A 12806-nucleotide genomic window follows, 5' to 3' on the forward strand; every position below is an offset into this window, starting at 1 on the left:
ACCCACACAGTAGAGGCAATCCAGAACTGCTGGAGGATCCTCTGCTGCCTGAAGGACATTCTCCTCTACGCAAGGAAACGCCTGGTCCTCAATGATGAGCTGCTGACAACCGAAGCCTGTCGCAGGATGGTCCACGGCCTGCTAAGAGACTACGAAATCAAGGACAGCCTGGAAGATGGGGGCCCTGAGTAAAACCCCCAGCCCAGGCAATCATCCAAAAATAAAATAAAGAAAAAGAGAACTCTTTGCCTACTCAGGCAAAACACGAACACTTTGTAAACCACAGACTCTGAACAGAAAATATATATGTACCCACCCAAATGCCCAAAGTAAAATTGAAACCACCCCTTCTGCTTTGAGGGGGGAATGTAATTGCCACAAAAGTCTTCTTATTGAATTGAATTTATTACCCTTGTATCATCTTTAAGCACTTAATAAAGATATTTTTACAAAAAAAAAAAAAAAAAGGCAGAGCTCCCAGGGTGAGGCTCATCCATTGCACATCGGATTTGCTGACCCCTGCGATGTCCCCAAATGCGGGATTCTCGACTGCATTATTTCTGGTAGTGGGGGACTGCGTTCGCGCTTTCCCCTGATTTATTGGTGAAAGAAAGAAAGAGTTTAGTGTGCGAGTCAGGTTGTTTGCACACAGGGCCCAAGCTCGTGCAGCAGAGTTTATTTTGCTGCAGTCAAGAGGGCCAGCCCTGGGCCGTTCAGGGGTCCACAGGCCTGATGGATTGGTGAAATAAAAAAATGTGAAAGTCATGTGTGTCATGTGTAGGTTGGGCCCCTGAATGTTGCTGCGGTCAAGAGGGCCAGCATTCACTGGAGGGGTGAAGTGCACAGGTGCCTAACCCCAGACTTGTGCGCCCCATGATATCAGGTGCCCCGGTAGTTCTTGAAGCCAGCCTGCCCTGCCCGGGCTCTGCTTTCGCGCCCAGGCCCTCCAACCTAAGGAAGGCCCAGCCAGCTCCTGGGGTTTTGGGGGCAGGGGTGAAACTGGCTCCCGGCCGCCGCTGCCGCCCGCCCCGTCCGAGCACCGATCGGGCACGATCGGGCCTTGCCGTGTCCTGGCGGGGGGCACCCCACCCGAGACGCTCTTGTTAAGCGGGGTGACCTGTCGGCTCAGGAGGGCCATGGACCCGCCTGGGGCCGACGGGCCAGTGGGCCCACTGCGCCAGGCCTGCTCGCTTTCCGACTGGGCCTGCTGGCTGGCAGCCAGGTCCGAATTTATGCAAATCTCAGGCCGAGCAGGGCCTGGTGGGAGACATGAACTGTGCCACAATGTGCCTCTTCTGCTGGGCTCTGCCTGCCGGAGCTTCCCCCTGCACGTGGGACAGGCAGCTCCGCAGACGCTCAGGGCTTCCGGGAGGGCTGGGGCTGGGTCAGGGCCGGCCTTCTCACCCTCGCTTAGCGGGGCTTCCAGAACAGGCCCAAGCCCTGCCCTCTGGCTCGCAACTCATACTTACCTGGCAGGGGAGCATCTGTGATCAGCAAGGCAGAGCTCCCAGGGTGAGGCTCATCCATTGCACATCGGATTTGCTGACCCATCCGATGTCCCCAAATGCGGGATTCTCGACTGCATTATTTCTGGTAGTGGGGGACTGCGTTCGCGCTTTCCCCTGATTTATTGGTGAAAGAAAGAAAGAGTTTAGTGTGCGAGTCAGGTTGTTTGCACACAGGGCCCAAGCTCGTGCAGCAGAGTTTATTTTGCTGCAGTCAAGAGGGCCAGCCCTGGGCCGTTCAGGGGTCCACAGGCCTGATGGATTGGTGAAATAAAAAAATGTGAAAGTCATGTGTGTCATGTGTAGGTTGGGCCCCTGAATGTTGCTGCGGTCAAGAGGGCCAGCATTCACTGGAGGGGTGAAGTGCACAGGTGCCTAACCCCAGACTTGTGCGCCCCATGATATCAGGTGCCCCGGTAGTTCTTGAAGCCAGCCTGCCCTGCCCGGGCTCTGCTTTCGCGCCCAGGCCCTCCAACCTAAGGAAGGCCCAGCCAGCTCCTGGGGTTTTGGGGGCAGGGGTGAGACTGGCTCCCGGCCGCCGCTGCCGCCCGCCCCGTCCGAGCACCGATCGGGCACGATCGGGCCTTGCCGTGTCCTGGCGGGGGGCACCCCACCCGAGACGCTCTTGTTAAGCGGGGTGACCTGTCGGCTCAGGAGGGCCATGGACCCGCCTGGGGCCGACGGGCCAGTGGGCCCACTGCGCCAGGCCTGCTCGCTTTCCGACTGGGCCTGCTGGCTGGCAGCCAGGTCCGAATTTATGCAAATCTCAGGCCGAGCAGGGCCTGGTGGGAGACATGAACTGTGCCACAATGTGCCTCTTCTGCTGGGCTCTGCCTGCCGGAGCTTCCCCCTGCACGTGGGACAGGCAGCTCCGCAGACGCTCAGGGCTTCCGGGGGGGCTGGGGCTGGGTCAGGGCCGGCCTTCTCACCCTCGCTTAGCGGGGCTTCCAGAACAGGCCCAAGCCCTGCCCTCTGGCTCGCAACTCATACTTACCTGGCAGGGGAGCATCTGTGATCAGCAAGGCAGGCCCCGTACAACTGGACGCTCCCTTGGTACTACAGGGAGATGGAAAAGTTCATCACAGATTTTGGCCTTCAGGGGGTGGTGCCTGCATTGTGGAACCCAAGGACAATCCACAACCTGATCCGGTCCCAAGACACCACAGATCCCATTGAGGACCTGCCAGCGGCCACAGTTACCCAGGTGTGGGAAAATGTGGCATCAAACAAACTCCTGAATATTCACAAGGACATCGCCTGGCTGACGGTGAGGGGGGCACTATCTGTGCGAGCATTCATGAACAGACGGGGCCTCTGCCCACACAGGAGCTGCCCAAGGGGGTGCCCGGCAGAGGAAACAGCGTACCACCTCTTCTGGGCATGCCCCTTTGCAAGGAAACTGCGCAGGGCCCTGAACACTGAGTTGAGTGCTCACATCCCGCCCCAAGACATTATACACCAGTCTGTGCTGTATGGACTCTTTGCACAGACCCACACAGTAGAGGCAATCCAGAACTGCTGGAGGATCCTCTGCTGCCTGAAGGACATTCTCCTCTACGCAAGGAAACGCCTGGTCCTCAATGATGAGCTGCTGACAACCGAAGCCTGTCGCAGGATGGTCCACGGCCTGCTAAGAGACTACGAAATCAAGGACAGCCTGGAAGATGGGGGCCCTGAGTAAAACCCCCAGCCCAGGCAATCATCCAAAAATAAAATAAAGAAAAAGAGAACTCTTTGCCTACTCAGGCAAAACACGAACACTTTGTAAACCACAGACTCTGAACAGAAAATATATATGTACCCACCCAAATGCCCAAAGTAAAATTGAAACCACCCCTTCTGCTTTGAGGGGGGAATGTAATTGCCACAAAAGTCTTCTTATTGAATTGAATTTATTACCCTTGTATCATCTTTAAGCACTTAATAAAGATATTTTTACAAAAAAAAAAAAAAAAAAGGCAGAGCTCCCAGGGTGAGGCTCATCCATTGCACATCGGATTTGCTGACCCCTGCGATGTCCCCAAATGCGGGATTCTCGACTGCATTATTTCTGGTAGTGGGGGACTGCGTTCGTGCTTTCCCCTGATTTATTGGTGAAAGAAAGAAAGAGTTTAGTGTGCGAGTCAGGTTGTTTGCACACAGGGCCCAAGCTCGTGCAGCAGAGTTTATTTTGCTGCAGTCAAGAGGGCCAGCCCTGGGCCGTTCAGGGGTCCACAGGCCTGATGGATTGGTGAAATAAAAAAATGTGAAAGTCATGTGTGTCATGTGTAGGTTGGGCCCCTGAATGTTGCTGCGGTCAAGAGGGCCAGCATTCACTGGAGGGGTGAAGTGCACAGGTGCCTAACCCCAGACTTGTGCGCCCCATGATATCAGGTGCCCCGGTAGTTCTTGAAGCCAGCCTGTCCTGCCCGGGCTCTGCTTTCGCGCCCAGGCCCTCCAACCTAAGGAAGGCCCAGCCAGCTCCTGGGGTTTTGGGGGCAGGGGTGAGACTGGCTCCCGGCCGCCGCTGCCGCCCGCCCCGTCCGAGCACCGGATCGGGCACGATCGGGCCTTGCCTTCACGGCCTTGCCGTGTCCTGGCGGGGGGCACCCCACCCGAGACGCTCTTGTTAAGCGGGGTGACCTGTCGGCTCAGGAGGGCCATGGACCCGCCTGGGGCCGACGGGCCAGTGGGCCCACTGCGCCAGGCCTGCTCGCTTTCCGACTGGGCCTGCTGGCTGGCAGCCAGGTCCGAATTTATGCAAATCTCAGGCCGAGCAGGGCCTGGTGGGAGACATGAACTGTGCCACAATGTGCCTCTTCTGCTGGGCTCTGCCTGCCGGAGCTTCCCCCTGCACGTGGGACAGGCAGCTCCGCAGACGCTCAGGGCTTCCGGGAGGGCTGGGGCTGGGTCAGGGCCGGCCTTCTCACCCTCGCTTAGCGGGGCTTCCAGAACAGGCCCAAGCCCTGCCCTCTGGCTCGCAACTCATACTTACCTGGCAGGGGAGCATCTGTGATCAGCAAGGCAGAGCTCCCAGGGTGAGGCTCATCCATTGCACATCGGATTTGCTGACCCCTGCGATGTCCCCAAATGCGGGATTCTCGACTGCATTATTTCTGGTAGTGGGGGACTGCGTTCGCGCTTTCCCCTGATTTATTGGTGAAAGAAAGAAAGAGTTTAGTGTGCGAGTCAGGTTGTTTGCGCACACAGGGCCCAAGCTCGTGCAGCAGAGTTTATTTTGCTGCAGTCAAGAGGGCCAGCCCTGGGCCGTTCAGGGGTCCACAGGCCTGATGGATTGGTGAAATAAAAAAATGTGAAAGTCATGTGTGTCATGTGTAGGTTGGGCCCCTGAATGTTGCTGCGGTCAAGAGGGCCAGCATTCACTGGAGGGGTGAAGTGCACAGGTGCCTAACCCCAGACTTGTGCGCCCCATGATATCAGGTGCCCCGGTAGTTCTTGAAGCCAGCCTGCCCTGCCCGGGCTCTGCTTTCGCGCCCAGGCCCTCCAACCTAAGGAAGGCCCAGCCAGCTCCTGGGGTTTTGGGGGCAGGGGTGAGACTGGCTCCCGGCCGCCGCTGCCGCCCGCCCCGTCCGAGCACCGATCGGGCACGATCGGGCCTTGCCGTGTCCTGGCGGGGGGCACCCCACCCGAGACGCTCTTGTTAAGCGGGGTGACCTGTCGGCTCAGGAGGGCCATGGACCCGCCTGGGGCCGACGGGCCAGTGGGCCCACTGCGCCAGGCCTGCTCGCTTTCCGACTGGGCCTGCTGGCTGGCAGCCAGGTCCGAAATTATGCAAATCTCAGGCCGAGCAGGGCCTGGTGGGAGACATGAACTGTGCCACAATGTGCCTCTTCTGCTGGGCTCTGCCTGCCGGAGCTTCCCCCTGCACGTGGGACAGGCAGCTCCGCAGACGCTCAGGGCTTCCGGGAGGGCTGGGGCTGGGTCAGGGCCGGCCTTCTCACCCTCGCTTAGCGGGGCTTCCAGAACAGGCCCAAGCCCTGCCCTCTGGCTCGCAACTCATACTTACCTGGCAGGGGAGCATCTGTGATCAGCAAGGCAGGCCCCGTACAACTGGACGCTCCCTTGGTACTACAGGGAGATGGAAAAGTTCATCACAGATTTTGGCCTTCAGGGGGTGGTGCCTGCATTGTGGAACCCAAGGACAATCCACAACCTGATCCGGTCCCAAGACACCACAGATCCCATTGAGGACCTGCCAGCGGCCACAGTTACCCAGGTGTGGGAAAATGTGGCATCAAACAAACTCCTGAATATTCACAAGGACATCGCCTGGCTGACGGTGAGGGGGGCACTATCTGTGCGAGCATTCATGAACAGACGGGGCCTCTGCCCACACAGGAGCTGCCCAAGGGGGTGCCCGGCAGAGGAAACAGCGTACCACCTCTTCTGGGCATGCCCCTTTGCAAGGAAACTGCGCAGGGCCCTGAACACTGAGTTGAGTGCTCACATCCCGCCCCAAGACATTATACACCAGTCTGTGCTGTATGGACTCTTTGCACAGACCCACACAGTAGAGGCAATCCAGAACTGCTGGAGGATCCTCTGCTGCCTGAAGGACATTCTCCTCTACGCAAGGAAACGCCTGGTCCTCAATGATGAGCTGCTGACAACCGAAGCCTGTCGCAGGATGGTCCACGGCCTGCTAAGAGACTACGAAATCAAGGACAGCCTGGAAGATGGGGGCCCTGAGTAAAACCCCCAGCCCAGGCAATCATCCAAAAATAAAATAAAGAAAAAGAGAACTCTTTGCCTACTCAGGCAAAACACGAACACTTTGTAAACCACAGACTCTGAACAGAAAATATATATGTACCCACCCAAATGCCCAAAGTAAAATTGAAACCACCCCTTCTGCTTTGAGGGGGGAATGTAATTGCCACAAAAGTCTTCTTATTGAATTGAATTTATTACCCTTGTATCATCTTTAAGCACTTAATAAAGATATTTTTACAAAAAAAAAAAAAAAAAAGGCAGAGCTCCCAGGGTGAGGCTCATCCATTGCACATCGGATTTGCTGACCCCTGCGATGTCCCCAAATGCGGGATTCTCGACTGCATTATTTCTGGTAGTGGGGGACTGCGTTCGCGCTTTCCCCTGATTTATTGGTGAAAGAAAGAAAGAGTTTAGTGTGCGAGTCAGGTTGTTTGCACACAGGGCCCAAGCTCGTGCAGCAGAGTTTATTTTGCTGCAGTCAAGAGGGCCAGCCCTGGGCCGTTCAGGGGTCCACAGGCCTGATGGATTGGTGAAATAAAAAAATGTGAAAGTCATGTGTGTCATGTGTAGGTTGGGCCCCTGAATGTTGCTGCGGTCAAGAGGGCCAGCATTCACTGGAGGGGTGAAGTGCACAGGTGCCTAACCCCAGACTTGTGCGCCCCATGATATCAGGTGCCCCGGTAGTTCTTGAAGCCAGCCTGCCCTGCCCGGGCTCTGCTTTCGCGCCCAGGCCCTCCAACCTAAGGAAGGCCCAGCCAGCTCCTGGGGTTTTGGGGGCAGGGGTGAAACTGGCTCCCGGCCGCCGCTGCCGCCCGCCCCGTCCGAGCACCGATCGGGCACGATCGGGCCTTGCCGTGTCCTGGCGGGGGGCACCCCACCCGAGACGCTCTTGTTAAGCGGGGTGACCTGTCGGCTCAGGAGGGCCATGGACCCGCCTGGGGCCGACGGGCCAGTGGGCCCACTGCGCCAGGCCTGCTCGCTTTCCGACTGGGCCTGCTGGCTGGCAGCCAGGTCCGAATTTATGCAAATCTCAGGCCGAGCAGGGCCTGGTGGGAGACATGAACTGTGCCACAATGTGCCTCTTCTGCTGGGCTCTGCCTGCCGGAGCTTCCCCCTGCACGTGGGACAGGCAGCTCCGCAGACGCTCAGGGCTTCCGGGAGGGCTGGGGCTGGGTCAGGGCCGGCCTTCTCACCCTCGCTTAGCGGGGCTTCCAGAACAGGCCCAAGCCCTGCCCTCTGGCTCGCAACTCATACTTACCTGGCAGGGGAGCATCTGTGATCAGCAAGGCAGAGCTCCCAGGGTGAGGCTCATCCATTGCACATCGGATTTGCTGACCCATCCGATGTCCCCAAATGCGGGATTCTCGACTGCATTATTTCTGGTAGTGGGGGACTGCGTTCGCGCTTTCCCCTGATTTATTGGTGAAAGAAAGAAAGAGTTTAGTGTGCGAGTCAGGTTGTTTGCACACAGGGCCCAAGCTCGTGCAGCAGAGTTTATTTTGCTGCAGTCAAGAGGGCCAGCCCTGGGCCGTTCAGGGGTCCACAGGCCTGATGGATTGGTGAAATAAAAAAATGTGAAAGTCATGTGTGTCATGTGTAGGTTGGGCCCCTGAATGTTGCTGCGGTCAAGAGGGCCAGCATTCACTGGAGGGGTGAAGTGCACAGGTGCCTAACCCCAGACTTGTGCGCCCCATGATATCAGGTGCCCCGGTAGTTCTTGAAGCCAGCCTGCCCTGTCCGGGCTCTGCTTTCGCGCCCAGGCCCTCCAACCTAAGGAAGGCCCAGCCAGCTCCTGGGGTTTTGGGGGCAGGGGTGAGACTGGCTCCCGGCCGCCGCTGCCGCCCGCCCCGTCCGAGCACCGATCGGGCACGATCGGGCCTTGCCGTGTCCTGGCGGGGGGCACCCCACCCGAGACGCTCTTGTTAAGCGGGGTGACCTGTCGGCTCAGGAGGGCCATGGACCCGCCTGGGGCCGACGGGCCAGTGGGCCCACTGCGCCAGGCCTGCTCGCTTTCCGACTGGGCCTGCTGGCTGGCAGCCAGGTCCGAATTTATGCAAATCTCAGGCCGAGCAGGGCCTGGTGGGAGACATGAACTGTGCCACAATGTGCCTCTTCTGCTGGGCTCTGCCTGCCGGAGCTTCCCCCTGCACGTGGGACAGGCAGCTCCGCAGACGCTCAGGGCTTCCGGGGGGGCTGGGGCTGGGTCAGGGCCGGCCTTCTCACCCTCGCTTAGCGGGGCTTCCAGAACAGGCCCAAGCCCTGCCCTCTGGCTCGCAACTCATACTTACCTGGCAGGGGAGCATCTGTGATCAGCAAGGCAGGCCCCGTACAACTGGACGCTCCCTTGGTACTACAGGGAGATGGAAAAGTTCATCACAGATTTTGGCCTTCAGGGGGTGGTGCCTGCATTGTGGAACCCAAGGACAATCCACAACCTGATCCGGTCCCAAGACACCACAGATCCCATTGAGGACCTGCCAGCGGCCACAGTTACCCAGGTGTGGGAAAATGTGGCATCAAACAAACTCCTGAATATTCACAAGGACATCGCCTGGCTGACGGTGAGGGGGGCACTATCTGTGCGAGCATTCATGAACAGACGGGGCCTCTGCCCACACAGGAGCTGCCCAAGGGGGTGCCCGGCAGAGGAAACAGCGTACCACCTCTTCTGGGCATGCCCCTTTGCAAGGAAACTGCGCAGGGCCCTGAACACTGAGTTGAGTGCTCACATCCCGCCCCAAGACATTATACACCAGTCTGTGCTGTATGGACTCTTTGCACAGACCCACACAGTAGAGGCAATCCAGAACTGCTGGAGGATCCTCTGCTGCCTGAAGGACATTCTCCTCTACGCAAGGAAACGCCTGGTCCTCAATGATGAGCTGCTGACAACCGAAGCCTGTCGCAGGATGGTCCACGGCCTGCTAAGAGACTACGAAATCAAGGACAGCCTGGAAGATGGGGGCCCTGAGTAAAACCCCCAGCCCAGGCAATCATCCAAAAATAAAATAAAGAAAAAGAGAACTCTTTGCCTACTCAGGCAAAACACGAACACTTTGTAAACCACAGACTCTGAACAGAAAATATATATGTACCCACCCAAATGCCCAAAGTAAAATTGAAACCACCCCTTCTGCTTTGAGGGGGGAATGTAATTGCCACAAAAGTCTTCTTATTGAATTGAATTTATTACCCTTGTATCATCTTTAAGCACTTAATAAAGATATTTTTACAAAAAAAAAAAAAAAAAGGCAGAGCTCCCAGGGTGAGGCTCATCCATTGCACATCGGATTTGCTGACCCCTGCGATGTCCCCAAATGCGGGATTCTCGACTGCATTATTTCTGGTAGTGGGGGACTGCGTTCGTGCTTTCCCCTGATTTATTGGTGAAAGAAAGAAAGAGTTTAGTGTGCGAGTCAGGTTGTTTGCACACAGGGCCCAAGCTCGTGCAGCAGAGTTTATTTTGCTGCAGTCAAGAGGGCCAGCCCTGGGCCGTTCAGGGGTCCACAGGCCTGATGGATTGGTGAAATAAAAAAATGTGAAAGTCATGTGTGTCATGTGTAGGTTGGGCCCCTGAATGTTGCTGCGGTCAAGAGGGCCAGCATTCACTGGAGGGGTGAAGTGCACAGGTGCCTAACCCCAGACTTGTGCGCCCCATGATATCAGGTGCCCCGGTAGTTCTTGAAGCCAGCCTGCCCTGCCCGGGCTCTGCTTTCGCGCCCAGGCCCTCCAACCTAAGGAAGGCCCAGCCAGCTCCTGGGGTTTTGGGGGCAGGGGTGAGACTGGCTCCCGGCCGCCGCTGCCGCCCGCCCCGTCCGAGCACCGGATCGGGCACGATCGGGCCTTGCCTTCACGGCCTTGCCGTGTCCTGGCGGGGGGCACCCCACCCGAGACGCTCTTGTTAAGCGGGGTGACCTGTCGGCTCAGGAGGGCCATGGACCCGCCTGGGGCCGACGGGCCAGTGGGCCCACTGCGCCAGGCCTGCTCGCTTTCCGACTGGGCCTGCTGGCTGGCAGCCAGGTCCGAATTTATGCAAATCTCAGGCCGAGCAGGGCCTGGTGGGAGACATGAACTGTGCCACAATGTGCCTCTTCTGCTGGGCTCTGCCTGCCGGAGCTTCCCCCTGCACGTGGGACAGGCAGCTCCGCAGACGCTCAGGGCTTCCGGGAGGGCTGGGGCTGGGTCAGGGCCGGCCTTCTCACCCTCGCTTAGCGGGGCTTCCAGAACAGGCCCAAGCCCTGCCCTCTGGCTCGCAACTCATACTTACCTGGCAGGGGAGCATCTGTGATCAGCAAGGCAGAGCTCCCAGGGTGAGGCTCATCCATTGCACATCGGATTTGCTGACCCCTGCGATGTCCCCAAATGCGGGATTCTCGACTGCATTATTTCTGGTAGTGGGGGACTGCGTTCGCGCTTTCCCCTGATTTATTGGTGAAAGAAAGAAAGAGTTTAGTGTGCGAGTCAGGTTGTTTGCACACAGGGCCCAAGCTCGTGCAGCAGAGTTTATTTTGCTGCAGTCAAGAGGGCCAGCCCTGGGCCGTTCAGGGGTCCACAGGCCTGATGGATTGGTGAAATAAAAAAATGTGAAAGTCATGTGTGTCATGTGTAGGTTGGGCCCCTGAATGTTGCTGCGGTCAAGAGGGCCAGCATTCACTGGAGGGGTGAAGTGCACAGGTGCCTAACCCCAGACTTGTGCGCCCCATGATATCAGGTGCCCCGGTAGTTCTTGAAGCCAGCCTGCCCTGCCCGGGCTCTGCTTTCGCGCCCAGGCCCTCCAACCTAAGGAAGGCCCAGCCAGCTCCTGGGGTTTTGGGGGCAGGGGTGAAACTGGCTCCCGGCCGCCGCTGCCGCCCGCCCCGTCCGAGCACCGATCGGGCACGATCGGGCCTTGCCGTGTCCTGGCGGGGGGCACCCCACCCGAGACGCTCTTGTTAAGCGGGGTGACCTGTCGGCTCAGGAGGGCCATGGACCCGCCTGGGGCCGACGGGCCAGTGGGCCCACTGTGCCAGGCCTGCTCGCTTTCCGACTGGGCCTGCTGGCTGGCAGCCAGGTCCGAATTTATGCAAATCTCAGGCCGAGCAGGGCCTGGTGGGAGACATGAACTGTGCCACAATGTGCCTCTTCTGCTGGGCTCTGCCTGCCGGAGCTTCCCCCTGCACGTGGGACAGGCAGCTCCGCAGACGCTCAGGGCTTCCGGGAGGGCTGGGGCTGGGTCAGGGCCGGCCTTCTCACCCTCGCTTAGCGGGGCTTCCAGAACAGGCCCAAGCCCTGCCCTCTGGCTCGCAACTCATACTTACCTGGCAGGGGAGCATCTGTGATCAGCAAGGCAGAGCTCCCAGGGTGAGGCTCATCCATTGCACATCGGATTTGCTGACCCCTGCGATGTCCCCAAATGCGGGATTCTCGACTGCATTATTTCTGGTAGTGGGGGACTGCGTTCGCGCTTTCCCCTGATTTATTGGTGAAAGAAAGAAAGAGTTTAGTGTGCGAGTCAGGTTGTTTGCACACAGGGCCCAAGCTCGTGCAGCAGAGTTTATTTTGCTGCAGTCAAGAGGGCCAGCCCTGGGCCGTTCAGGGGTCCACAGGCCTGATGGATTGGTGAAATAAAAAAATGTGAAAGTCATGTGTGTCATGTGTAGGTTGGGCCCCTGAATGTTGCTGCGGTCAAGAGGGCCAGCATTCACTGGAGGGGTGAAGTGCACAGGTGCCTAACCCCAGACTTGTGCGCCCCATGATATCAGGTGCCCCGGTAGTTCTTGAAGCCAGCCTGCCCTGCCCGGGCTCTGCTTTCGCGCCCAGGCCCTCCAACCTAAGGAAGGCCCAGCCAGCTCCTGGGGTTTTGGGGGCAGGGGTGAAACTGGCTCCCGGCCGCCGCTGCCGCCCGCCCCGTCCGAGCACCGATCGGGCACGATCGGGCCTTGCCGTGTCCTGGCGGGGGGCACCCCACCCGAGACGCTCTTGTTAAGCGGGGTGACCTGTCGGCTCAGGAGGGCCATGGACCCGCCTGGGGCCGACGGGCCAGTGGGCCCACTGCGCCAGGCCTGCTCGCTTTCCGACTGGGCCTGCTGGCTGGCAGCCAGGTCCGAATTTATGCAAATCTCAGGCCGAGCAGGGCCTGGTGGGAGACATGAACTGTGCCACAATGTGCCTCTTCTGCTGGGCTCTGCCTGCCGGAGCTTCCCCCTGCACGTGGGACAGGCAGCTCCGCAGACGCTCAGGGCTTCCGGGAGGGCTGGGGCTGGGTCAGGGCCGGCCTTCTCACCCTCGCTTAGCGGGGCTTCCAGAACAGGCCCAAGCCCTGCCCTCTGGCTCGCAACTCATACTTACCTGGCAGGGGAGCATCTGTGATCAGCAAGGCAGAGCTCCCAGGGTGAGGCTCATCCATTGCACATCGGATTTGCTGACCCCTGCGATGTCCCCAAATGCGGGATTCTCGACTGCATTATTTCTGGTAGTGGGGGACTGCGTTCGCGCTTTCCCCTGATTTATTGGTGAAAGAAAGAAAGAGTTTAGTGTGCGAGTCAGGTTGTTTGCACACAGGGCCCAAGCTCGTGCAGCAGAGTTTATTTTGCTGCAGTCAAGAGGGCC

General features: G+C 58.5%; 6 non-coding genes and 4 pseudogenes across 6 annotated transcripts; all 10 read left to right on the plus strand.

The window, feature by feature from the left end:
* Nucleotides 1–457: 457 nt before the first annotated feature.
* On the plus strand, nucleotides 458–595 carry LOC138558654 (U1 spliceosomal RNA; annotated as a pseudogene).
* An 866-nt stretch (nucleotides 596–1461) lies between these two features.
* Nucleotides 1462–1625, plus strand: LOC138558630 (U1 spliceosomal RNA). Its single transcript, XR_011298772.1, has one exon. It is a non-coding gene; the product is annotated as a U1 spliceosomal RNA (small nuclear RNA).
* Nucleotides 1626–3452: 1827 nt separating this feature from the next.
* Nucleotides 3453–3590, plus strand: LOC138558671 (U1 spliceosomal RNA; annotated as a pseudogene).
* Nucleotides 3591–4471: 881 nt separating this feature from the next.
* On the plus strand, nucleotides 4472–4635 carry LOC138559092 (U1 spliceosomal RNA). Its single transcript, XR_011299152.1, has one exon. It is a non-coding gene; the product is annotated as a U1 spliceosomal RNA (small nuclear RNA).
* Nucleotides 4636–6464: 1829 nt separating this feature from the next.
* On the plus strand, nucleotides 6465–6602 carry LOC138558657 (U1 spliceosomal RNA; annotated as a pseudogene).
* Nucleotides 6603–7468: 866 nt separating this feature from the next.
* On the plus strand, nucleotides 7469–7632 carry LOC138558631 (U1 spliceosomal RNA). The gene has a single exon (XR_011298773.1). It is a non-coding gene; the product is annotated as a U1 spliceosomal RNA (small nuclear RNA).
* Nucleotides 7633–9458: 1826 nt separating this feature from the next.
* Nucleotides 9459–9596, plus strand: LOC138558665 (U1 spliceosomal RNA; annotated as a pseudogene).
* An 881-nt stretch (nucleotides 9597–10477) lies between these two features.
* LOC138559093 (U1 spliceosomal RNA) lies at nucleotides 10478–10641 on the plus strand. Its single transcript, XR_011299153.1, has one exon. It is a non-coding gene; the product is annotated as a U1 spliceosomal RNA (small nuclear RNA).
* Nucleotides 10642–11507: 866 nt separating this feature from the next.
* Nucleotides 11508–11671, plus strand: LOC138559094 (U1 spliceosomal RNA). The gene has a single exon (XR_011299154.1). It is a non-coding gene; the product is annotated as a U1 spliceosomal RNA (small nuclear RNA).
* Nucleotides 11672–12537: 866 nt separating this feature from the next.
* LOC138559095 (U1 spliceosomal RNA) lies at nucleotides 12538–12701 on the plus strand. Its single transcript, XR_011299155.1, has one exon. It is a non-coding gene; the product is annotated as a U1 spliceosomal RNA (small nuclear RNA).
* Nucleotides 12702–12806: the final 105 nt, after the last annotated feature.

The sequence above is a fragment of the Ambystoma mexicanum genome, unplaced genomic scaffold (assembly GCF_040938575.1).
Source record: "Ambystoma mexicanum isolate Mex_15411 unplaced genomic scaffold, UKY_AmexF1_1 Mex_scaf34, whole genome shotgun sequence".
Taxonomy (NCBI): Eukaryota; Metazoa; Chordata; class Amphibia; order Caudata; family Ambystomatidae; genus Ambystoma; species Ambystoma mexicanum.